The sequence below is a fragment of the Salvelinus namaycush genome, chromosome 23, assembly GCF_016432855.1.
Source record: "Salvelinus namaycush isolate Seneca chromosome 23, SaNama_1.0, whole genome shotgun sequence".
NCBI classification, from domain to species: domain Eukaryota; kingdom Metazoa; phylum Chordata; class Actinopteri; order Salmoniformes; family Salmonidae; genus Salvelinus; species Salvelinus namaycush.
In genome coordinates, this window is record NC_052329.1 from 13,055,314 (window position 1) to 13,083,236 (window position 27,923).

Consider the following 27,923-nt stretch of genomic DNA (forward strand, 5'->3'; position numbering starts at 1 on the left):
GTATTTGGCTCATGTGAGAAATACAATATGATTTGATTTGAAAACTACTTAAGTTGTACTTTACACCACTGGTGTTCAAGCAGGGCTGGAACAAAAGCCTGCACACCCAGTGGCTCTCCAGGAGGGATCGGCAACTACTGCTATAGGTTCCAGGAAGAAGGAACAGAGTGGAGTCATTAAGAAAATTGATACAATGACCAATAAAGATGTAGATTATGATCCATTTTTATCCAGCGCAGTCATATATGAGGAATTACATGAATATAGAGAGACAGTGCTACATGATCAAACAGTAAAGGCACTGATCTAGCTTTCTGTATTGTCCACACCTCCTTCCTGCATGCATTTGGCCCCATATACATGGATAATGGATACATACAATAATAACCCACCGGGCACACACTGGTTGCATAAACGTTGTGTCCACGTTATTTCAATAAAATTACATTGAACCAAGGTGGAATAGATGTTGAATTGACATCTGTGCCCAGTGGGAAGGCATTTTACCAAGCATTTGGAGAAATTACATTGTTTCCAGTAGTCTATATGGAAGTGATAACCAAAGCAAAGTCTAACAAGTACAGCTGTATATGTAACACGTAGATGAATGTTGATATGTTAATAACAACCAATACATTGAGATACATAAGTGTCCCAACAGTAAATGACAATAGGCTAATATAGGTAAGAGGTTGATAATTAGGCTTGCTCAGGCGAGTACAGTTGCTAGCTCCACCAGTTTGCTTGGAGGAGGGGACTAGGAGCAGGCAGGGTTGTGCGTATATCTCACCCCAGGTAGAGTAGCAGGTGTATGGGGGACAGAGAGAGGACTGGGAGGGTGAACATGTCAGAGCCCCAGGGTGTCTTTCTGCACTTGGCAAACCAGAAGGGTGTTTCCAGCCTGGACACACTCAGACACACTGGCCACTGAAACACACAACATCACCAGGACAGGCATCATTATACTGTGGCATCATGGTGGCAAGGATGGGCAAAATGTATCTTCAACACTTGTTTGAAGACAAAATACCACCAACATTGTATTGTGAATGATTATATTGAAAATGTAAATATATTTGTAATTTAAGTAATATGGTGGAAATTGCTTTCACCTAAATCATTTCTTTCCAATCAGGGCAGATGAAGGACAAGAGTTGCCAGGACTTTGAGTGTAAGCTATAGCTACCCTTCTGAGCCTGAATCCATGATACTGCCTTCATGGCCAGAAACTGCCACTCCTCCTGAGCCTCCATCTTGAAACCATAGAGCCATACCAGGGCTAGAACCGTGGCCCACACCTCCTGGTCCACCTTAGATAGGGAGAGACAAACAGACAGACAGAGAGAGTAAGGGAGAGAGAAAGAGAGAGGAAAGAGGCAGAAGATAAGGACGCTGAGACATGAGATTCAGTTCAATGGTCATCATGCCTTTGTCCAGATCTGATGGTCTTTCTATAGAGCACACATGCAGACACTGTGTGTGAGTGCATCATCTTGCAGCATGCTCATCTATTTTCGGTTCATCCTGCTGCCTGTGGAAACGCCATATCAGTTTATTTCTGTGGACTTACCTGTGCAGGCTTTGGCTTGGACACCTCCTCCTCAGTCTTCGCCAGCACCTCAGCCAACGCTGCCTCCAGGACCCAGGAACCAGAGGCCTTCTGAAGGGAGATCAGCTGGAGGAGAGGGTCCCTCACAGGCTTAGAGGTTGGGGCTGGAGAGTCAAAGTCTAATGGGATTGGACAACATAATTGAAATCGAAATGCTTCCATAATGTAGATTAATACCTCAACCCGAACTCTAATCCTAACCGTTGCAGTTAAATCCTTGTGCTGTGCTTGAGTAATAAAGTTCCCAATGAAAATACAACGTAGGGAGCATCAAACACAGTAACAATTTGCAGGTATTTGGAATTAGGTTAAAACAGACATTAACGGTTGTCCCAAATTATCTTACTTCACAAGCACCTGAAAAACTGTCAATTGGTAGTGTTTGTCGTATATTCCCATTAACACAAGTCTATCAATAAATCGATATGAAGCTATAAAGCTATAAAATGTTTAATGTCAATTCCGCATTTTGTCAAATAAAATTATTTGATTTGACCCTGAAATTAATAAAACATGTAGTTTCTTACAACTTGAGTACATACAGTTGGAGTTGTCAGCCTTGTACAAAGCACTATATACTGCACAAAACATGAAGACAAGATCAACACAAAGCACCATATACTGCACAAAACATGAAGACAAGATCAACACAAAGCACCATATACTGCACAAAACATGAAGACAAGATCAACACAAAGCACCATATACTGCACAAAACATGAAGACAAGATCAACACAAAGCACCATATACTGCACAAAACATGAAGACAAGATCAACACAAAGCACCATATACTGCACAAAACATGAACACAAGATCAACACAAAGCACCATATACTGCACAAAACATGAGCACAAGATCAACAAAGCACCATATACTGCACAAAACATGAACACAAGATCAACATAATCCACAACCAAAATTATAAAGTGGTTAGATTTCCACCCACACCACCAATGGTATTACTTTAAAGAATAATCATACAATTAACCTTGTATTGTTTGTTCAAATAAAATGAATCAGCAACAGCAACAGTGGCAAAGGAGCACAAACCTTCTGCCATCTTGACTGGAGGTGGAGGTGCATCTAAGACACATGGAAATTCTAATTCGTCTTTTGTCAATATTTTTTTTTTTTAGAACAAAGTTAATAAATGACACACCTTGCTTAGAGAGGTATCCTACTTGCACCATGACAGAAGAAACCAGAAGGTAAAGGACAAAGAGCGGTATTAACAACTTCCTCAATCATTCAACATGAATCACACAAATTAAAACTTAATCTGTTCAAAGACTAAACAAGGTTCATGTTTACACGTACCCTTCATCTTAGAGGCGAGCGAACCTTTGGCCTTCTTCTTAGCAGATAAACCAGAGGAGGATGGAAGCTAGCTGTCCTCCAGCTACACCATGGTGCTACCCTACAGAGTGCTGTTGAGTCTACTGTAGACCTTTGCAAAATAGTGTTTTAATAAATTATTTGGTGACATGTAAATATACAGTATTTAGTATAGTTTTATCTATAGAGGATAACTTTAAATGTTTTACAATTTTTATGAAATTCACAAAGGATGATGGTCCTCCCCTTCCTGTTCTGAGCAGCGCTCATGACTCTCATAGTTGCCCATGATGGGGCACCCATAAACATACATCATCCTGGACATGGGGCTGCCATACAACACTGTGAGAAAGAAGGAAAAAAGGAATTGGTTAGGTGTTTTAGAGAGAGAGTGACGTATGACGTAAAGGTAACGTAAGGGTAATGGCGGACTGAAGGGATTTATGTAGAGCACCTCAAGATAAAACATAATATTCGAAATATCTGCTAAATTAGACTAAAATATTAGCACTATTTAATCTGGTGAGTGATAACCTTCAATCTGGACAATAACACAAAACAAATCCTAAAACTAGAGACATTTATCGACAAATATTACGAAAACAGGCAACAACCAAACATGACGGAGAGTAAGACAGGGGAACCGATTACAAAACGAAAACGTGACTCTTCTACAGACACTGATGATTTAATATTCTCACCACCCGGAATGGTAAAGGTCGAAACCGATCTGTTAAAATCAATAAATGACAAACTGGGTATACTTGAATTAGTTAGTAAGGATATAAAAGAGTTGAAGGCAAGCCTAGAGATGAGTGATGAAAAAGCTGCGACATTGGAGAAGCAAACACACGCGCTAAAAGGGACAGTCAATAAGATTGAAACCGAAATGAATGGAATTAAAAAGGAGAACACCGTTCTGAAGGAAACCTTACTAGACATACAAACAAGATCCATGAGAGAGAATTTGGTACTTACAGGTATCCAAGAAAAAGAAGGAGAAGTTCCTGAATCTATAGTTAGAGAGTTCCTCCTTACAGCGCTTCAGATTCCACGCGAAGTTATCGACAAAATCCAACTTGAACGCGTTCACCGCTTCGGACAGAGAGGGCAGAGGTACGAACGGCCAATCGTTGCCAAATTTGCTTCATTTAAAGATAAAATAATGGTTAAAAGCCTGGGTAAAAGACTTGCTGGGACCAAAATTGGCATGAATGATCAGTTTCCGAAGGAAATTGCAGAACGGCGCAAAGTTCTGTATCCAATTTTCAAAGAAAATAGATTAAAAGCGAAACGAGTAGCTCTCGTCGTTGATAAACTATATATTGATAACCAGTTGTTCAGAGACACAAAGACTACTCCATGGTTATTTTAAAAATTACAAAGTTCTCATAGACGAGGGAAATAAACACAATTCAAGCCCGGTTACTGATTGTAACAATACAATAAAAAATATAGCTTTTCTATAAATCTTCACATATAACTAATTGAACACACAAGCACTAATTCAACATAGTGAAGATAAAAACTAAGTAAACAGAAGGCACAGTATGTGTGGATGGTATGGTTTGTGTTTATTTTTTATTTTATTTGTTATGTTTGGAAAGTTGAGTGAGTGAGTAATGAAATGGTTGCATATCCCAGAGCCAATGTATTGCTGTGAGCCGGGTATGAGAGGGCTTTCAATGTTGTTCAGATGATGGATATACTTTTATAATGAATTATACGTCTTATTTATTTATTGTCCTATCATGGAGAACTACATTTTTTATTTATTTTTTTATAAATTATATCTAATTATTTATTATCCTATTTTAATGGTACGGTCCATGGCACTATACCCTAGACACCCACCTGAATGACCCAGATACTAAGGAGAAGTCCCTAACTGTTTTATGTGCCAGCTGTAAGCGGTCTGTATGCAGCTAAAATGAGGTCAGAGACCAAGAGCAGCACTGCCCCCTCAAGATTCTGAGCCTGCTTGGCAGGGTTGGTCCTGCAAAGCCAAAGCCCCAATAAGGGAGAGCATAATATACAAGGAAATTCTCAAAGCTGCTAATGAGAACCTTGACGACCTTGTACCTAGCCGGTGGGGATTCCGGTGGGGTGCCCCCACCCAGGCAGTGGCAGTGCTGGCAACACTAGCTGCAGTAACCCATGGGGAGGGGGTCACACTCGGACATTCAGAGAGGGGGTATATTATTGTGGCCCTGGCGGCACAAAATCAAAGTCGGACTGCATGGAGATGCGTGGGGACATGGTCATGACGGGTGGCCGTATTGTGGGTGTTTCAGGAATAAGGTGTACATTTGACCTCCATTATCTAGGATATGACAATGGTAAATAAATCTCTCAATTTTTGCTAATTTTTTGTGCGGTCTTGCAGGCCTTCTCATGCAGCTGCAACTACAAGTGCATTTGTAAATCATGACCCATCTTGAGTTGGGCTCTGGGATGGTGCAATTGTTGAGAAAGTGAGCTTATGGTTGTGTGGGGGTAAGGGCTGAGTGTGTGTGGGTGTATGTGTGTATCCCACAACTGTTGCGAAGGAAGAAGTAAAAGATGTTAGGGACAATAGAGGATGATCCACAGATATATATAATACAAATCGAGGTGAGGGCAATGGAAATGCATATGGTAATTGATCTTCTTCAATTCGGTAAATGGCACTGTATGCTCTTTTCAAAGAATGGATCCCAGTCGGTTCAGGGCTATGGGATACAGGGGGTCGAGGGTGGTCTACCGGGCATTGGGATGACAAGCCATCTCGAGATGAGGCCTTTTAGCGGGTGGAATAGTAGGGACCAATTGGAGGTTTACTTAGTAGAAATGCAAATATCATGGTACAACTATATAGACACTCAATCATTATGTTACTTTTTAATAGTACGTTTACAAAAATATATTCTGATTAAAAGAATGAAAGGTGTGTCTCATTATGGTAAGTGGTGAAATAAGTATAGCCAGTTACAATTGTAATGGCTTAGCAGATAATAAGAAAAGACGATCAGTATTTACCTGGCTAAAAGAGAAGGATTATAATATCTATTGTTTACAGGAAACCCATTCAACAGTTTTAGATGAAGTTTTGTGGAAAAAGAACTGGGGGGGCAAAATATATTTCTCCCATGGGCAAAGAAATTCAAAAGGGGTGATGGTTTTAATTAACAATAATTTTGATCCAAATGTGCAAATTGTCCAAACAGATCCTCAAGGTAGATGGATTATTTTAAATATGTTATTGGACAATAAACAAATATGGCTTGTTAACCTATACGGTCCGAATAATGATGATCCAAGCTTCTTTGAAAATATATATAAGAATTTATCAACTCTACAAGCAACACTAGACTCTATTATTATAGTGGGAGATTTTAATACGGTCTTAAATACCTCTATAGACCGGAAAGGAAATCACACTACAAACTATCACCCTCAGGCACTTAAGGAAATCATGAATGTCATGGATATATTGGAATTAGTGGATATATGGAGACTTAAATACCCTGATTTAGTGAGATATACATGGCGGAGGCTGAATCAAGCTAGTCGTCTTGACTACTTTCTTATACCATTCTCTCTGGCACCAAAAGTTAAAAAAGTGTTGATAGGGGACAGAATGCGGTCGGATCATCACATAATTGGCATATATATTTCTCTTACAGAATTTCCACGTGGGCGAGGATATTGGAAATTTAATCAAAGTCTACTAGATGATAAATTGTTTAGAACTAGGACAGAAGATTTTATAACTGACTTTTTCAGACATAACATAGGTACAGCAGATCCCCTTATTGTATGGGACACTTTTAAGTGTGCCTTTAGAGGCCATGCAATTCAGTACTCATCTATAAAACAAAAGCAATTTAGATCAAAAGAGTCCATATTAACAAAGGAAATTGAAGGACTAACAGTACAGTTAGATAGCAATAAAAACAGTACCATAGAGGCACAGAATAAGTTAGAGGAAAAACAAAAAGAAATGGAGGAACTTATTCAAGAAAGATCCAGTGTAATACATTATAAAAATAAAGCGAACTGGATGGAATATGGGGAAAAATGCACCAAATTCTTTTTCAATCTTCAATATAGAAATGCTACCAAAAAAAATGTATTAAAACTTGTTACAAATGATGGAGTCACGCATGATTCACCAAATGATATTTTGAAAGAGGAAGTAAAGTACTTTAAGAATATGTTTTCGTTTCAGGCTCCTCCATCTCCACTAACTGAAACTAATTGTATGGATTTTTTTCCTATTAATAATGTAAAATTAACATCTGTACAGAAAGACTCATGTGAAGGCCAAATTACAGAGGAGGAACTGCTTGATGCAATTGGGGCCTTTAAGGATGGGAAAACTCCAGGGCTGGATGGCATACCAGTGGAAGTATACAAAACTTTTTTTGATATACTCAAAGGACCATTATTAGCTTGTTTTAACCACTCCTATATAAATGGTAGATTATCAGACACGCAACAAGAAGGTCTGATATCGTTATTACTGAAACAGGACCCAAGTGGTATATATAAAGATCCAGTCCAATTAAAAAATTGGAGACCTCTTACACTTCAGTGTTGTGATGCAAAAATCCTAGCAAAATGCTTGGCGCATAGAATAAAAAAAGTTTTGTCAGATATTATTCATCCTAATCAGACAGGTTTTTTACATGGACGATACATTGGAGATAATATAAGGCAAGTACTGGAAACAATAGAACACTATGAAATATCGGGGACACCAGGTCTGGTTTTCATAGCTGATTTTGAAAAGGCTTTTGATAAAGTACGACTGGAGTTTATATATAAATGCCTAGAATATTTCAATTTTGGGGAATCTCTTATAAAATGGGTTAAAATTATGTATAGTAACCCTAGGTGTAAAATAGTAAATAATGGCTACATCTCAGAAAGTTTTAAACTATCTAGAGGAGTAAAACAAGGTTGTCCACTATCGGCATATCTATTTATTATTGCCATCGAAATGTTAGCTGTTAAAATTAGATCAAACATTAATATTAATGGATTAGAAATCCGTGGCTTAAAAACTAAGGTGTCATTGTACGCTGATGATTCATGTTTTCTTTTAAAACCACAACTAGAGTCTCTCCACGGCCTCATAGAGGATCTAGATACCTTTGCTATCCTCTCTGGATTAAAACCAAATTATGATAAATGTACCATATTACGTATTGGATCACTAAAAAATACACATTTTATATTGCCATGTAGTTTACCAATTAAATGGTCTGACGGAGATGTGGACATACTCGGTATAAAAATCCCAAAAGAAAGAAATGATCTCACTCCAATAAATTTTTATAGAAAGTTAGCAAAAATAGATAAGATCTTGCTACCATGGAAAGGAAAATACTTGTCTATTTGTGGAAAAATCACCCTGATTAACTCTTTAGTCATATCACAGTTTACCTATTTGCTTATGGTTTTGCCTACACCTAGTGACCTGCTTTTTAAATTATATGAACAAAAAATATTCCATTTTATTTGGAACGGCAAGCCAGATAAAATTAAAAGGGCCTATTTATATAACGAATATGAATTCGGAGGGCAGAAATTATTAAATATTAAAGCATTAGACCTCTCACTAAAGGCATCAGTCATACAAAAGTTATACTTAAATCCAAACTGGTTCTCTAGTAAATTGGTACGAATGTCTCATCCTATGTTCAAGAAGGGCCTTTTTCCCTTTATTCAGATTACACCTGCTCACTTTCGGTTGTTTGAAAAGGAAATAATCTCCAAAATATCCTTATTTTTTAAACAAGCCTTAGAAAGTTGGTTGCAATTTCAGTTTAATCCACCTGAAAGGACGGAACAAATAGTACAACAAATATTGTGGTTAAATTCAAATATAGTAATTGATAAAAAAACTGTATTTATCGAAGAAATGTTTAAAAAAGGTATAATTTTTGTGAATGATATCATAAATAGGACTGGTGGAGTTATGTCACACATGCAGCTCACACAGACATATGGAAATGTCTGCTCTACCCAAAATTACAACCAATTAATTGCAGCATTACCACAAAAATGGAAGAGGCAAGTAGAAGGGGAAAAAAGTAAGGAACTTGTATGTCGGCCCTGTATTAAAGAACATAAATGGTTAAAGAAAAGTGTGATAAATAAAAACATATACCAATTTCATTTAAGGACCAAAAAACTGACAGCTGTGCCATATAAATTGCAAAATAGTTGGGAAGAGATGTTCGATGTACCCATTCCATGGCACATGGTTTATGAATTGATACGCAAAACAACGCCGGATTCAAAACTTCGAATTTTTCAATTTAAATTATTGTACAAAATTCTTGCAACTAATAGAATGTTATATATATGGGGTATACAATCTTCCCAGCTCTGTAGATTCTGCTGTGAGGAGGCAGAGTCATTAGACCATTTATTTTGGTATTGTCCATATGTAGCTCGTTTTTGGTCACAGGTCCAGGAATGGCTGAAGAATTGCAACATTTGCCTAGAACTAACGCTACAGATAGCAATACTGGGGGATTTGAAAAGCCATAGTCAATCAATCAATAATATAATAATTATTTTAGCAAAAATGTTTATTTTTAATTTACAATCTGTAGAAGCTATGAGAATAGGAAGGTTCAAATCTTTTGTGAAGCATCACAGCACAGTTGAAAAATATATGGCAAATAAAAATCCGAAATGGATGATGTTGGAAGATAGATGGGAAGGGTTGAGTGGAACTGAAGGGTGGGACTAATAACAAGATAAACAATGTAGGGCATACGGGATCTGTGAAATGTGTATAGGTGCGGAGCTTTTGTGAAATAGCACAGTTACAAGTGGAAATAAAATTGGATGGACAACAGAAATAGAGGAAGGACTAAGAACAAACAAGAGAGAACTATTATAAAGTAGTCTGTGTCTGTAAAATAGGTATAAGATGTATAAATTGAAGGTAAAAGCAGAAGTGTTTATTAGTTTACTCCAATTGGGGGAGCGGTGGTAGGGTTGCGGGGAATAATAATAAAGGTATATTCTTTAAAAAAGTATGTATGTCTATATAGGTATGTGTATGTATATATGTATATATGTATGCATGCGTGTATGGATATATATATTTACCCAAAAAATATGGGGGATTGGAAATGATGCAGACAATTACATTGGAAGCAACATTCTTTCCGCAATATTAAGCTGATCCACCCCAAAAAAAAAAAAAAAAAAAAAAAAAAAAAAAAAAAAAAAAAAAAAAAAAAAAAAAAAGACACATGGAAATTCTAATTCGTCTTTTGTCAATATTTTTTTTTTTTAGAACAAAGTTAATAAATGACACACCTTGCTTAGAGAGGTATCCTACTTGCACCATGACAGAAGAAACCAGAAGGTAAAGGACAAAGAGCGGTATTAACAACTTCCTCAATCATTCAACATGAATCACACAAATTAAAACTTAATCTGTTCAAAGACTAAACAAGGTTCATGTTTACACGTACCCTTCATCTTAGAGGCGAGCGAACCTTTGGCCTTCTTCTTAGCAGATAAACCAGAGGAGGATGGAAGCTAGCTGTCCTCCAGCTACACCATGGTGCTACCCTACAGAGTGCTGTTGAGTCTACTGTAGACCTTTGCAAAATAGTGTTTTAATAAATTATTTGGTGACATGTAAATATACAGTATTTAGTATAGTTTTATCTATAGAGGATAACTTTAAATGTTTTACAATTTTTATGAAATTCACAAAGGATGATGGTCCTCCCCTTCCTGTTCTGAGCAGCGCTCATGACTCTCATAGTTGCCCATGATGGGGCACCCATAAACATACATCATCCTGGACATGGGGCTGCCATACAACACTGTGAGAAAGAAGGAAAAAAGGAATTGGTCAATGCTGGGGTACAAACATACAGGTACATACACATTTATGGATAAGTACTGGACTACAATTTTACACACACAGCACAGCTAGAAAACTGCAGCTCGCAGTTACCACTTATTTTGCGCTGTTTATATAATATATGCATAAAATAATTTCCTTGCACAGCCTCTCCATCTCACACACATACACAGAGACAGAGGGACACAAACAAACACTCACTCACTTGGCGTGGGGACTTGTCTACGTAGCAGCTGTCCATGCAGGGCCTCTCCATCTACTTTGTGGACAGCGATGAAGGCAGTAAAGGCACTGCTCACTCCTGATTGGACACTGAGCTCTACCACCTTCTCTTTCACTCCCCCCTTTTTCCCCCATCCCCCTCTTCCATCTCCATGGAGCAGATCAGGGTTCGAGCCCCCAGCTTGTGGATGGTCATTCTGGAGGGGAGGGATAGAGAGGTAGGGTGAGTGAGAAGAGAGAGAGAGGATGAACGTTGAGTAAGGGAGAGGTAGAGTGTAGGGTAGGGTGGGGGAAAAGGAGGGATAGAGAGATTAAGACAGTGGAGTTGGGGAGAGGAGGGATAGAGAGATTAAGACAGTGGAGTGGGGGAGAGGAGGGACAGAGAGATTAAGACAGTGGAGTTGGGGAGAGGAGGGATAGAGAGATTAAGACAGTGGAGTGGGGGAGAGGAGGGATAGAGCGATTAAGACGGTGGAGTGGGGGAGAGGACGGATATAGAGATTGAGACGTTGGAGTGGGGGAGAGGACGGATATAGAGATTGAGACGATGGAGTGGGGGAGAGGAGGGATATAGAGATTGAGACGTTGGAGTGGGGGAGAGGAGGGATATAGAGATTGAGACAGTGGAGTGGGGGAGAGGAGGGATAGAGAGATTAAGACAGTGGAGTGGGGAAGAGGAGGGACAGAGAGATTAAGACAGTGGAGTGGGGGAGAGGAGGGATAGAGCGATTAAGACAGTGGAGTGGGGGAGAGGAGGGATAGAGCGATTAAGACAGTGGAGTGGGGGAGAGGAGGGATAGAGCGATTAAGACAGTGGAGTGGGGGAGAGGAGGGATATAGAGATTGAGACAGTGGAGTGGGGGAGAGGAGGGATAGAGAGATTAAGACAGTGGAGTGGGGGAGAGGAGGGATAGAGCGATTAAGACGGTGGAGTGGGGGAGAGGAGGGATAGAGCGATTAAGACAGTGGAGTGGGGGAGAGGAGGGATATAGAGATTGAGACAGTGGAGTGGGGGAGAGGAGGGATAGAGAGATTAAGACAGTGGAGTGGGGGAGAGGAGGGACAGAGAGATTAAGACAGTGGAGTGGGGGAGAGGAGGGATAGAGCGATTAAGACAGTGGAGTGGGGGAGAGGAGGGATATAGAGATTGAGACAGTGGAGTGGGGGAGAGGAGGGATAGAGAGATTAAGACAGTGGAGTGGGGGAGAGGAGGGATAGAGCGATTAAGACGGTGGAGTGGGGGAGAGGACGGATATAGAGATTGAGACGTTGGAGTGGGGGAGAGGACGGATATAGAAATTGAGACGATGGAGTGGGGGAGAGGAGGGATATAGAGATTGAGACGTTGGAGTGGGGGAGAGGAGGGATATAGAGATTGAGACAGTGGAGTGGGGGAGAGGAGGGATAGAGAGATTAAGACGGTGGAGTGGGGGAGAGGAGGGATATAGAGATTGAGACGTTGGAGTGGGGGAGAGGAGGGATAGAGAGATTAAGACAGTGGAGTGGGGGAGAGGAGGGATAGAGCGATTAAGACGGTGGAGTGGGGGAGAGGAGGGATATAGAGATTGAGACGTTGGAGTGGGGGAGAGGACGGATATAGAGATTAAGACGGTGGAGTGGGGGAGAGGACGGATATAGAGATTGAGAGGGTGGAGTGGGGGAGAGGACGGATATAGAGATTGAGACGGTGGAGTGGGGGAGAGGAGGGATATAGAGATTGAGACGGTGGAGTGGGGGACAGGAGGGATATAGAGATTGAGACGGTGGAGTGGGGGAGAGGACGGATATAGAGATTGAGACGGTGGAGTGGGGGAGAGGACGGATATAGAGATTGAGACGATGGAGTGGGGGAGAGGAGGGATAGAGAGATTAAGACGGTGGAGTGGGGGAGAGGAGGGATAGTGCGATTAAGACAGTGGAGTGGGGGAGAGGAGGGATAGAGAGATTGAGACGATGGAGTGGGGGAGAGGAGGATAGAGAGATTAAGACAGTGGAGTAGGGGAGAGGAGGGATAGAGAGATTGAGACGGTGGAGTGGGGGAGAGGAGGGATAGAGCGATTAAGACGGTGGAGTGGGGGAGTGGGGGAGAGGACGGATATAGAGATTGAGACGGTGGAGTGGGGGAGAGGAGGGATAGAGAGATTGAGACGATGGAGTGGGGGAGAGGACGGATATAGAGATTGAGACGGTGGAGTGGGGGAGAGGAGGGATAGAGAGATTGAGACGATGGAGTGGGGGAGAGGAGGGATAGAGAGATTAAGACAGTGGAGTAGGGGAGAGGAGGGATAGAGAGATTGAGACGGTGGAGTGGGGGAGAGGAGGGATAGAGCGATTAAGACGGTGGAGTGGGGGAGTGGGGGAGAGGACGGATATAGAGATTGAGACGGTGGAGTGGGGGAGAGGAGGGATAGAGAGATTGAGACGATGGAGTGGGGGAGAGGACGGATATAGAGATTGAGACGGTGGAGTGGGGGAGAGGAGGGATAGAGAGATTAAGACAGTGGAGTGGGGGAGAGGAGGGATATAGAGATTAAGACAGTGGAGTGGGGGAGAGGAGGGATAGAGAGATTGAGACGATGGAGTGGGGGAGTGGGGGAGAGGACGGATATAGAGATTGAGACGGTGGAGTGGGGGAGAGGAGGGATAGAGAGATTGAGACGATGGAGTGGGGGAGAGGAGGGATAGAGAGATTAAGACAGTGGAGTGGGGGAGAGGAGGGATATAGAGATTGAGACAGTGGAGTGGGGAGAGGAGGGATAGAGAGATTAAGACAGGAGTGGGGGAAAGGAGGGATAGAGAGATTAAGACAGTGGAGTGGGGGAGAGGAGGGATATAGAGATTGAGACGATGGAGTGGGGGAGTGGGGGAGAGGACGGATATAGAGATTGAGACGGTGGAGTGGAGGAGAGGAGGGATAGAGAGATTGAGACGATGGAGTGGGGGAGAGGAGGGATAGAGAGATTAAGACGGTGGAGTGGGGGAGACGAGGGTCGATGATAAAATGGGGGTACCTACAGTACTATATATATCAAATCATACTACAATGCTGAAATGCATTAGAAGTGCTGGCACAGTTTCTGTTAACGGAGCATCATGGCAGTCCTGCCTGTAAATAGTGGCACATTCCCTTAATGCATCTGACCAAGGCCTGCAGTGTTGTTTTTACCCAGCGTCCTCTGCAGGCTTAAGACTGAAGCTCAGCTGGTTCTCAACAGGCTGCTTGGCCAGGCTGTACTTCACTGTTATTGTAGTGTCTTAGCTCTTATTACTTATTTATATAATAAGAAAGACTCTGAATACAAGAAATGGTACTGGAGCTTCACATTTTACTGGAATCAGTTAGTACCAGAATAACATAGAACAACACTGCGCATGACCAAGGATGCTCCATTCTTAAAGGGGACATCAGTAATTAACAGAACATAACATTCCCTCTCTTATACAATCAGAGTTACTTTTACCAAACCACAACTGAAACACTTCCCAGAACTTGTTGTGGTTATTTTGCATCTTTTAATTTGAACTTGAACAGTTAGTTTTTGTTTGTTTGTTTATAAGTCCAGTCTGTCTGGTGGACGGTGCCTTCATTCTGGGTAGCGCCTAGGATTGTCTGGAGGCTCCTGAACATCCTCAGTGTGTGCTTGCTCCCTTATAGGTTCTGCTATAGCAGCACCTTCATCAACACATTCCCTTCTTTCAGCCTGGGGTCTCTTTACTGCTCCACCGCCCTCTACAGTTCCCTGTGTGTCACTCTCAGGAGCTCTCTGTGCCTGTTCTCTCTCGATTGTTGTGCTGTTTTCCGTGGAATGCATTTGGTTAATGTGACGCCGCCACATTATGTCTGGGCTCACTTGAACCTGGTAAGTTCTGGGTCCCGTTTGTGTATGTACGGTCCCTCTTGTCCATTTCCCTCCTCCTCTGTAGTCTCGCACCATCACTTCCTGTCCTGTTTGGAGATGGCGCTCCCGGCCACCGGAGAGCATCTTGGCTTGTTTGTTCAGCACTTCATTACGCCTGTTAGGCTTCATGATGTCCAGCCGTGTGCGGAGAGGCCTCCCGAACATCAGTGCGGCTGGGCTTTCATTTGTCGTGGCATGTGGGGTGTTTCGGTAGGAGGCCAGGAACTTGGCCAGTTTTGTTTGCAAAGTCCCTTCGTCTCGTTTTGCTGCACGGAGTCCTTGCTTTAGGGTTTGCACAAAGCGTTCTGCCAGCCCATTGGTGGCAGGGTGGTACGGAGCTGAGGTTGAGTGTTTGATTCCATTTACTGACATGAATCTTGTAAACTCGTCACTTACAAAAGCTTGCGCGTTGTCACTTACTAGCTGCAGCGGCAATCCGAAGCGTGCAAACGTTGTTCTGAGACACTCTATTGTCTGAGCTGAGGTGGAGGAGTCAGTGCAAAACACCTCTGGCCATTTGGAATGGGCATCAACTATAACCAGAAACATGTGCTTTTCAAAGGGACCAGCGTAGTCCACATGAATTCTCTGCCATGGCTCTGTGGGCCATTCCCAAGGGTGGACTGGGACAGGAGCAGGCATGTGAAGGGTTTCCAAACATCCGCTACAGTTCTTTGCCATATTTTCTATCTGTTGATCCAGACCTGGCCACCAGAAGTGGCTCCTTGCGAGCAGCTTCATTTTGACAATTCCAACATGACCTTCATGTAGTTGCTGCAAAACCTGATGTTGGCATTTCTGGGGTATCATGACTCTCATTCCCCACATCAAACATCCTTGGTACGTTGTAATTTCATTTCTCCGCTGGAAATACGGAGTCAGCTCCTTTCTGCCAGTAGCTGGCCATCCTGACATGGTGTAGGTGTACACTTTTGACAAGGTCACATCTTTCCTTGTCTCCTGTTTGATAACTGTGCTTGTGACCGGTAGTGCCTCGAGCTGAGCGGTATGGAAAATGTCCACTGCATCCACACTCCTTTGTCTTTCTCTTGTACACGGCAGTCTGGATAATCCATCTGCATTTGTGTGGAGGGACGACGGCTTAAACTCAATGTCATACATTTGACTGGCAAGGAACAAGGCGTATCGCTGTAACCTGGCTGCTGTCATTGCCGGAATGCCTTTCTTTGGACTGAAAATGGAAAGCAACGGCTGGTGATCCGTAACCAGTGTGAAACGCTTGCCATATAGGTATGCGTGGAATTTCTTGACGCCCCACACTAGCGCCAGTGCTTCTTTGTCGATTTGTGAGTAGTTTTTCTCTGCATCGTTCAATGTTCGTGACGCGAATGCAACTGGCCTCTCTGACCCATCTTTCAGTGTGTGTGAAAGGACGGCCCCTAAGCCATAAGGGGACGCATCACAAGCCAACTTCACTGGCAGTTCAGGGTCGTAATGCATCAGGACCTGTTCAGATGTGATGAGCCGTTTTGCCTCCAGAAATGCATTTTCACACTGTTCTGTCCACCGCCATGTCCTATTCTTTTCCAGGAGCTGATTTAGAGGCTGGAGTACTGCTGAAAGGTTTGGGAGGAATCTTCTGTAGTAATTGATCAGTCCCGCAAAAGATCGCACTTCTGTGATATTTTGTGGTCGTGGTGCCTGTACCACTGCCTCGATTTTGTCCTGTGTTTTGTGCAATCCATTGCGGTCAATTTCATGTCCACAGAAGACAATCTTGTCTTTGAAGAACTCACACTTCTGTAAGTTTGCCTGTAGACCATGCTCTTTCAGTCTTTTCAGGACCTCTTCCAGGTTAGCCAGGTGTTCTTTGTCGGTGCGTCCTGTTATGATCATGTCATCCAGGATACACTGGGTTCCTGGGATTCCTTGCAAAATCTGGTCAATAGTTCGTTGCCAAATGGCTGGGGCCGATGCGATGCCAAAAACCAGGCGGTTATACCTGTATAGACCTTTGTGTGTGTTTATTGTCAGGTACTGTTTGGAGCTCTCTTCAACCGGTAGCTGCAGGTAAGCCTGTTTCAGATCGATTTTACTGAAGTGTTTCCCACCAGCTAGTGCAGCAAAGATGTCCTCCAGACGTGGCAAGGGGTATTGGTCCACATGCAACATTGAATTCACAGTTACCTTGAAGTCCCCACACATTCTAACAGACCCGTCTTTCTTCACAATAGGAACTATGGGTGTGGCCCATTCGCTTCTGTCCACTTTCGTCAGGATCCCTGTATCCTGCAAGCGATCGATTTCCGCTTCCACCTTTGGTCTCAGGGAGTATGGAACCGATCTGGCTTTGCAGAATTTTGGGGTTGCGTCATCTCTCAGTACAAGTTTTGCTGTGAAGCCTTTTACTGTTCCCATCTGATCACTGAAAACTGTGTTGTATTTCTTCCGCAAGTGTTCCAGTGTTTGGTCTGTGTCTTTCTCTTTGGACTGGAACGTGTGGAGCATTTTCAAATCACACCAGTTCAGCTTTATTTTTGAAAGCCATTCCCTGCCAAATAATGGGGGGCCAGTTCCAGGCACCACATACAGCTGTAACTGCTGTGTTTGCCCCCCATAGCTCACTCTGACCTGCAACGCCCCCATTGGGCTCAATCTCTCTCCTGAGTAGGTCTTCAGCAACACATTTGTGTTCTTCAGCTTGATAGCCTTGAAGTGCTCATTGTAGACAGTAGTGGAAATTATAGACACTGCAGATCCTGTGTCCAGCTCCATTTTGAGGGGTTTGCCTTCGATATCTGGTGTCACCCATATTATGCTACTGCTGGGAGAAGTCACTGTGTTTAACTCCATTGTACCAATTAATCGTTCATCTGAATCACTGCCACTGTTCTCTGCTAGTGCATTCACAGACCCTTTAATTTTCTCAGTTTTCCTGTTGTGACTGAATTTTGCTCTGCATGCTCTTTGAATGTGCCCCCTTCTACTGCATTTGTGACAAATTTCGTCTTTGAAACGGCAGTCCTCTGCTCTGTGACCATCTCTGTCACACCTGTTGCATTTTTCGGCCAAACGGGGGCGCTGTCGGCTGCGCGAAAACTTGTGCAGGGAAGTTTGTGATAGGTCAGTATTTCTTTTACTTTGCAAATCAAATGCATCTTTCGTCGCGATTTCCATAGTCATAGCAATTTCAACAGCCTTTGCAAACGTGAGATCTGATTCTGTGAGCAAACGTTTTTGAATGTGTTCATGTTTCAGTCCACAAACAAATCTATCCCTTAATGTGTCATTTAGGTTCTCTCCAAACTGGCAATGTTCAGACAGTTTCTTCAACTCTGCTACATATGTACTAACACCCTCACCCTCATTCTGATCTCTCTTGTGGAAACGAAAACGTTCCGCGATGAGGAGTGGTTTAGGTGATAGGTGATTTTGCAATATCTCCACAATCTCTGTGAATGATTTATTTGAGGGCTTCAGAGGGGCAGTCAGATCTCTTAGCAAACTATACGTTTTTGGGCCAATTAAACTCAACAACGCTGGTACTCTCTTGTTATCAGCAATGTCGTTTGCAATGAAGTACTGTTCCAGTCGTTCAATGTAAGTTGCCCAGTTTTCTTGCGTGTCCTCAAACACATCTATTTTCCCGATGCTAGCCATTCTCTTTACCTCCGGCTCCACGGGTCTTTGATCTGCCGCCTCGTTCTCGTTAGCTCTCCCCTCGTCGTCACTGCTTGCTAGCTGTTGTGCTACAGGGTCAAAATCTTCCTCTCTTCCTACGAGCTCCATCTGCATTCGTGATGCACACTGCAGGTAATCATCCTCGTCGCCATTGTAGTGTCTTAGCTCTTATTACTTATTTATATAATAAGAAAGACTCTGAATACAAGAAATGGTACTGGAGCTTCACATTTTACTGGAATCAGTTAGTACCAGAATAACATAGAACAACACTGCGCATGACCAAGGATGCTCCATTCTTAAAGGGGACATCAGTAATTAACAGAACATAACAGTTATCGAGCCCTCTGTGTCCCCTGAGCTCTGAGAGAGGAATAGAGCGAAGGAGAGAGGTATAGAGCGAAGGAGAGAGGAATAGAGCGAAGGAGAGAGGAGAGAAGAATAGAGCGAAGGAGAGAGGAATAGAGCGAAGGAGACAGACAGAGAGAAAGAGATAAAACAAAAGAGGAAATGTTGTCTTGCAAATAAATGATGACCTTACCAGTGCCCTTTGAACATTGACAAATTGTATGTTAAATAATATTAACACACATAACAGTAGAAGGCACCTCACCTCCCCAGTGAGCTGGGCATACAGAAGTGCCCTTTGACCCTGGAAGTGCACTCTGATTGGTGGAGACAGAGGGGTGACAGACACCTCCTTTGGGACATTCCATTTGACTGAGATGTCCACCACAGCTGGCTGCAGGGCAAACCGGAGAGACTGCATCACCTGAGAGAGGAGAGTGAAGGAGGTGGGAAAGTGGTAAAACCAATACAGCACTCTCTTTACGTATGCACATGCACACAACACACACGCACTAATAAGATCTTACTTTGGGCTGCATCCTGTCCTGTCCTGTTATAAACTGTGCGTGCCCTCTGGCCTGCTTGGCCACCCCAGAAATGAGAGCAGTGCTGGCCCCCTCCCCGATCCCAAAGGAGAAACACCTGACAGGGACACACCCAGGAAACACTAGTATTGTTGTTATTGTTGTTATCAAACACCAAAATTAGGCTATCAACCAAATCCCGATCACTTCTACCATTTTCTTGTGCTTGTGGGCTGACTGAATTAAAACACATCACTGTCGGGGAGAGTTGGGTAAGTTGAGCTACATTTTTATTTATTTATTTCACCTTTATTTAACCAGGTAGGCTAGTTGAGAACAAGTTCTCATTTACAACTGCGACCTGGCCAAGATAAAGCAAAGCAGTGTGACACAAACAACACAGTTACACATGGAATAAACAAACATACAATCAATAATACAGTAGAAAAATCTATATAAAGTGTGTGCAAATAAGGTAGGATAAGGGAGGTAAGGCAATAAATAGGCCGTAGTGGCGAAATAATTACAATATAGCAATTAAAAACTGGAGGGATCGATTTTTTTCTACTGTGTTATTGGCTTGTTTATTGTTTACTCCATGTGTAACTCTGTGTTGTTGTCTGTGTCACACTGCTTTGCTTTATCTTGGCCAGGTCGCAGTTGTAAATGAGAACTTGTTCTCAACTAGCTTACCTGGTTAAATAAAGGTGAAATATATATATTTTTTTAAATAGATGTGCAGAAGATGCGTGTGCAAGTAGAGATACTGGGGTGCAAATGAGCAAAATAAATAAAATAAATAACAATATGGGGATGAGGTAGTTGGATGGGCTATTTACAGATGGGCTATGTACAGGTGTAGTGATCTGTGAGCTGCTCTTACAGCTGGTGCTTAAAGTTAGTGAGGGAGATATGAGTCTCCAGCTTCAGTGATTTTTGCAGTTCGTTCCAGTCATTGGCAGCAGAGAACTGGAATGAAAGGCGGCCAAAGGAGGAATTGGCTTTGGGGGTGACCAGTGAAATATACCTGCTGGAGCGCATGCTACGGGTGGGTGCTGCTATGGTGACCAGTGAGCTGAGATAAGGCGGGGCTTTGCCTAGCAAAGACTTATAGATGACCTGGAGCCAGTGGGTTTGGCGACGAATATGAAGCGAGGGCCAGCCGACGAGAGCATACAGGTCGCAGTGGTGGGTGGTACTGTATATGGGGCTTTGGTGACAAAACAGATGGCACTGTGATAGACTGCATCCAATTTGCTGAGTAGAGTGTTGGAGGCTATTTTGTACATGACATCGCCAAAGTCAACGATCGGTAGGATAGTCAGTTTTACGAGGGTTTGTTTGGCAGCATGAGTGAAGGACACTTTTTTGCAAAATAGGAAGCTGATTCTAGATTTAATTTGGGATTGGAGATGCTTAATGTGAGTCTGGAAGGAGAGTTTACAGTCTAACCAGACAGCTAGGTATTTGTAGTTGTCCACATATTCTGTAGTTGTCCACATTTAAGTCAGAACCGTCCAGAGTAATGATACTGGACGGGCGGGCAGGTGTGGGCAGCAATCGGTTGAAGAGCATGCATTTCGTTTTACTTGCATTGAAGAGCAGTTGGAGGCCACGGAAGGAGAGTTGTATGGCATTGAAGCTTGTCTGGAGGTTAGTTAACACAGTGTCCAAAGAAGGGCCAGAAGTATACAGAATGGTGATGTCTGCATACAGGTGGATCAGAGAATCACCAGCAGCAAGAGCGACATCATTGATGTATACAGAGAAAAGAGTCGGCCCGAGGCTGAACCATGTGGCACCCCCATAGAGACTGCCAGAGGTCCGGACAACAGGCCCTCTGATTTGACCCACTGAACTCTGTCTGAGAAGTAGTTGATGAACCAGGCGAGGAGGTCATTTGAGAAACCAAGGCTGTCGAGTCTGCCGATAAGAATGTGGTGATTGACAGAGTCGAAAGCCTTGGCCAGGTCGATGAATACAGCTGCACAGTATTGTCTCTTATCGATGGCGGTTATGATATCGTTTAGGACCTTGAGCGTGGCTGAGGTGCACCCATGACCAGCTCAGAAACCAGATTGCATAGCGGAGAAGGTACGGTGGGATTCGAAATGGTCGGTGATCTGTTTGTTAGCTTGGCTTTCGAAGACCTTAGAAAGGCAGGGTAGGATAGGTATAGGTCTGTAGCAGTTTGGGTCTAGAGTGTCTCCCCCTTTGAAGAGGGGGATGACCGCGGCAGCTTTCCAATCTTTGGGGATCTCAGACGATACAAAAGAGAGGTTGAACAGGCTAGTAATAGAGGATACAACAATTTCGGCGGATCATTTTAGAAAGAGAGGGTCCAGATTGTCTAGCCCATCTGATTTGTAGGGGTCCAGATTTTGCAGCTCTTTCAGAACATCAGCTATCTGGATTTGGGTGAAGGAGAAATGGGGGAGGCTTGGGCAAGTTGCGGTGGGGGGTACAGGGCTGTTGACTAGGGTAGGGGTAGCCAGAAATTCTCAATAATCGTGGATTTATCGGTGGTGACAGTGTTTCCTAGCCTCAGTGCAGTGGGCAGCTGGGAGGAGGTGCTCTTATTCTCCATGGACTTTACAGTGTCCCCGAACTTTTGGGAGTTTGAGTTACAGGATGAAAATTTCTGTTTGAATAAGCTAGCCTTTGCTTTCCTAACTGCCTGTGTATATTTCCTAACTGCCTGCACCATCGAGAGCAGGATGCTCTCGATGGTGCAGCTGTAGAACCTTTTGAGGATCTGAGGACCCATGCCAAATCTTTTCAGGCTCCTGAGGTGTAATAGGTTTGGTCGTGCCCTGTTCACAACTGTTTTGGTGTGCTTGGACCATGTTAGTTTGTTGGTGATGTGGACGCCAAGGAACTTGAAGCTCTCAACCTGCTCCACTGCAGCCCTGTCGATGAGAACGGGGGCGTGCTCAGTCCTCCTTTTCCTGTAGTCCACAATCATCTCCTTTGTCTTGTTCACGTTGAGGGAGAGGTTGTTGTCCTGGCACCACACGACCAGGTCTTTAACCTCTTCCCTATAGGCTGTCTCATTGTTGCCGGTGATCAGGCCTACTACTGTTGTGTCACTTGATGATGGTGTTGGAGTTGTGCCTGGCCATGCAGTCATGAGTGAACAGGGAGTACAGGAGGGTAGTGAGCACGAACCCCTGAGGGGCCCTTATGTTGAGGATCAGCGTGGTGGATGTGTTGTTCCTTACCCTTACCACCTGGATCCAGGATCCAGTTGCAGAGGGAGGTGTTTAGTCCCAAGGTCCTTCGCTTAGTCACACCACCATAGCAGCCCCGTCTGGTGTCCCTGTCCCCTGCATTTTGAATACAGCCACCTAAACACATGTTAAATTACCAAAAATGACTGTTTGTTATGTGTTTTATAAAACTGCTATGTTTAAACTTTTTTTTCTCTCTTTACATATCTACAGTCCATAGCACCAGCCCTCAAGGCATGTCCACCTCCTCCAAAACTTCTGCCGCTTCCTCCAGAGGTATTGATGTAAAAAAGTTGAAAAGGGTTTTCATGAAACATGCACACTTTAACACAACTTTTTCTCTCAACTGCAGCACAGAAAAGGAAGAGAAAAGCTTCACCGGCCACCTCTGTCACACCACCCATGGCACCATTCTCAGGTACTTCATAATCGGTTTGTTTTTCTCTCTCAGTTGTATCAATTCCTATTGTTTCTGTAGTACTTCTACATTTGGCAAAACCATGTTAATCAATTTCATGTTTTTATATATCTTTTTCAAATAAAAGAGGACACCACCTGCTGTGCTCGCAGGGAGCGTGATCGGCCTGCAAGCTCCCCACAGGAGTGTAGAACCGAGGTGCCATGGGTGTGCTGTGACTTCTGCCAGCACTGGTTCCACTGCAGGTGTGTGCTGTGACTTCTGTCAGCACTGGTTCCACTGCAGGTGTGTGCTGTGACTTCTGTCAGCACTGGTTCCACTGCAGGTATGTGCTGTGACTTCTGGCAGCACTGGTTCCACTGCAGGTGTGTGCTGTGACTTCTGTCAGCACTGGTTCCACTGCAGGTATGTGCTGTGACTTCTGCCAGCACTGGTTCCACTGCAGTTGTGTGCTGTAACTTCTGTCAGCACTGGTTCCACTGCAGGTGTGGGCTGTGACTTCTGTCAGCACTGGTTCCACTGCAGGTATGTGCTGTGACTTCTGCCAGCACTGGTTCCACTGCAGTTGTGTGCTGTAACTTCTGTCAGCACTGGTTCCACTGCAGGTGTGGGCTGTGACTTCTGCCAGCACTGGTTCCATTGCAAGTGTGTGCTGTGACTTCTGCCAGCACTGGTTCCACTGTAAGTGTGTGCTGTGACTTCTGCCAGCACTGGTTCCACTGCAGGTGTGTGCTGTGACTTCTGCCAGCACTGGTTCCATTGCAGGTATGTGCTGTAACTTCTGTCAGCACTGGTTCCACTGCAGGTGTGTGCTTTGACTTCTGTCAGCACTGGTTCCACTGCAGGTGTGTGCTGTGACTTCTTCCAGCACTGGTTCCACTGCAGGTGTGTGCTGTGACTTCTTCCAGCACTGGTTCCACTGCTGGTGTGTGCTGTGACTTCTGCCAGCACTGGTTCCACTGCAGGTATGTGCTGTGACTTCTTCCAGCACTGGTTCCACTGCAGGTGTGTGCTGTGACTTCTGCCAGCACTGGTTCCACTGCAGGTGTGTGCTGTGACTTCTGCCAGCACTGGTTCCACTGCAGGTATGTGCTGTGACTTCTGCCAGCACTGGTTCCACTGCAGGTATGTGCTGTGACTTCTGCCAGCACTGGTTCCACTGCAGGTGTGTGCTGTGACTTCTGCCAGCACTGGTTCCACTGCAGGTTTGTGCTGTGACTTCTGCCAGCACTGGTTCCACTGCAGGTGTGTGCTGTGACTTCTGTCAGCACTGGTTCCACTGCAGGTGTGTGCTGTGACTTCTGCCGGCACTGGTTCCACTGCAGGTATGTGCTGTGACTTCTGTCAGCACTGGTTCCACTGCAGGTGTGTGCTGTGACTTCTGCCAGCACTGGTTCCACTGCAGGTGTGTGCTGTGACTTCTTCCAGCACTGGTTCCTGACTTCTGCCAGCACTGGTTCCACTGCAGGTGTGTGCTGTGACTTCTGCCAGCACTGGTTCCACTGCAGGTGTGTGCTGTGGCTTCTGCCAGCACTGGTTCCACTGCAGGTGTGTGCTTTGACTTCTGTCAGCACTGGTTCCACTGCAGGTGTGTGCTTTGACTTCTGTCAGCACTGGTTCCACTGCAGGTGTGTGCTGTGACTTCTGTCAGCACTGGTTCCACTGCAGGTGTGTGCTGTGACTTCTGTTAGCACTGGTTCCACTGCAGGTGTGTGCTGTGACTTCTGTCAGCACTGGTTCCACTGCAGGTATGTGCTGTAACTTCTGTCAGCACTGGTTCCACTGCAGGTGTGTGCTTTGATTTCTGTCAGCACTGGTTCCACTGTAGGTGTGTGCTGTAACTTCTGCCAGCACTGGTTCCACTGTAAGTGTGTGCTGTGACTTCTGCCAGCACTGGTTCCACTGCAGGTGTGTGCTGTGACTTCTTCCAGCACTGGTTCCACTGCAGGTGTGTGCTGTGACTTCTTCCAGCACTGGTTCCACTGCAGGTGTGTGCTGTGACTTCTGCCAGCACTGGTTCCACTGCAGGTATGTGCTGTGACTTCTTCCAGCACTGGTTCCACTGCAGGTGTGTGCTGTGACTTCTGCCAGCACTGGTTCCACTGCAGGTGTGTGCTGTGACTTCTGCCAGCACTGGTTCCACTGCAGGTATGTGCTGTGACTTCTGCCAGCACTGGTTCCACTGCAGGTATGTGCTGTGACTTCTGCCAGCACTGGTTCCACTGCAGGTTTGTGCTGTGACTTCTGCCAGCACTGGTTCCACTGCAGGTGTGTGCTGTGACTTCTGTCAGCACTGGTTCCACTGCAGGTGTGTGCTGTGACTTCTGCCGGCACTGGTTCCACTGCAGGTGTGTGCTGTGACTTCTGCCAGCACTGGTTCCACTGCAGGTGTGTGCTGTGACTTCTTCCAGCACTGGTTCCACTGCAGGTGTGTGCTGTGACTTCTGCCAGCACTGGTTCCACTGCAGGTGTGTGCTGTGACTTCTGCCAGCACTGGTTCCACTGCAGGTGTGTGCTGTGGCTTCTGCCAGCACTGGTTCCACTGCAGGTGTGTGCTTTGACTTCTGTCAGCACTGGTTCCACTGCAGGTGTGTGCTTTGACTTCTGTCAGCACTGGTTCCACTGCAGGTGTGTGCTGTGACTTCTGTCAGCACTGGTTCCACTGCAGGTGTGTGCTGTGACTTCTGTTAGCACTGGTTCCACTGCAGGTGTGTGCTGTGACTTCTGTCAGCACTGGTTCCACTGCAGGTATGTGCTGTAACTTCTGTCAGCACTGGTTCCACTGCTGGTGTGTGCTTTGATTTCTGTCAGCACTGGTTCCACTGTAGGTGTGTGCTGTAACTTCTGTCAGCACTGGTTCCACTGCAGGTGTGTGCTGTGACTTCTGCCAGCACTGGTTCCACTGCAGGTGTGTGCTGTGACTTCTGTCAGCACTGGTTCCACTGCAGGTGTGTGCTGTGACTTCTGTCAGCACTGGTTCCACGGCAGGTGTGTGCTGTGACTTCTTCCAGCACTGGTTCCTGACTTCTGCCAGCACTGGTTCCACTGCAGGTGTGTGCTGTGGCTTCTGCCAGCACTGGTTCCACTGCAGGTGTGTGCTTTGACTTCTGTCAGCACTGGTTCCACTGCAGGTGTGTGCTTTGACTTCTGTCAGCACTGGTTCCACTGCAGGTGTGTGCTGTGACTTCTGTCAGCACTGGTTCCACTGCAGGTGTGTGCTGTGACTTCTGTTAGCACTGGTTCCACTGCAGGTGTGTGCTGTGACTTCTGTCAGCACTGGTTCCACTGCAGGTATGTGCTGTAACTTCTGTCAGCACTGGTTCCACTGCAGGTGTGTGCTTTGATTTCTGTCAGCACTGGTTCCACTGTAGGTGTGTGCTGTAACTTCTGCCAGCACTGGTTCCACTGTAAGTGTGTGCTGTGACTTCTGCCAGCACTGGTTCCACTGCAGGTGTGTGCTGTGACTTCTGCCAGCACTGGTTCCATTGCAGGTATGTGCTGTAACTTCTGTCAGCACTGGTTCCACTGCAGGTGTGTGCTTTGACTTCTGTCAGCACTGGTTCCACTGCAGGTGTGTGCTGTGACTTCTTCCAGCACTGGTTCCACTGCAGGTGTGTGCTGTGACTTCTTCCAGCACTGGTTCCACTGCAGGTGTGTGCTGTGACTTCTGCCAGCACTGGTTCCACTGCAGGTATGTGCTGTGACTTCTTCCAGCACTGGTTCCACTGCAGGTGTGTGCTGTGACTTCTGCCAGCACTGGTTCCACTGCAGGTGTGTGCTGTGACTTCTGCCAGCACTGGTTCCACTGCAGGTATGTGCTGTGACTTCTGCCAGCACTGGTTCCACTGCAGGTATGTGCTGTGACTTCTGCCAGCACTGGTTCCACTGCAGGTGTGTGCTGTGACTTCTGCCAGCACTGGTTCCACTGCAGGTTTGTGCTGTGACTTCTGCCGGCACTGGTTCCACTGCAGGTGTGTGCTGTGACTTCTGTCGGCACTGGTTCCACTGCAGGTGTGTGCTGTGACTTCTGCCGGCACTGGTTCCACTGCAGGTATGTGCTGTGACTTCTGTCAGCACTGGTTCCACTGCAGGTGTGTGCTGTGACTTCTGCCAGCACTGGTTCCACTGCAGGTGTGTGCTGTGACTTCTTCCAGCACTGGTTCCACTGCAGGTGTGTGCTGTGACTTCTGCCAGCACTGGTTCCACTGCAGGTGTGTGCTGTGACTTCTGCCAGCACTGGTTCCACTGCAGGTGTGTGCTGTGGCTTCTGCCAGCACTGGTTCCACTGCAGGTGTGTGCTTTGACTTCTGTCAGCACTGGTTCCACTGCAGGTGTGTGCTGTGACTTCTGTTAGCACTGGTTCCACTGCAGGTGTGTGCTGTGACTTCTGTCAGCACTGGTTCCACTGCAGGTGTGTGCTGTGACTTCTGTTAGCACTGGTTCCACTGCAGGTGTGTGCTGTGACTTCTGTCAGCACTGGTTCCACTGCAGGTATGTGCTGTAACTTCTGTCAGCACTGGTTCCACTGCAGGTGTGTGCTTTGATTTCTGTCAGCACTGGTTCCACTGTAGGTGTGTGCTGTAACTTCTGTCAGCACTGGTTCCACTGCAGGTGTGTGCTGTGACTTCTGCCAGCACTGGTTCCACTGCAGGTGTGTGCTGTGACTTCTGTCAGCACTGGTTCCACTGCAGGTGTGTGCTGTGACTTCTGTCAGCACTGGTTCCACTGCAGGTGTGTGCTTTGATTTCTGTCAGCACTGGTTCCACTGCAGGTGTGTGCTGTAACTTCTGTCAGCACTGGTTCCACTG

The 27,923-nt window shown here is 45.0% G+C and overlaps 1 pseudogene; it reads right to left on the reverse strand.

The window, feature by feature from the left end:
* Positions 1 to 261: 261 nt before the first annotated feature.
* LOC120018970 overlaps positions 262 to 27,923 on the reverse strand; it is a 37,944-nt pseudogene continuing 10,282 nt past the window's right edge.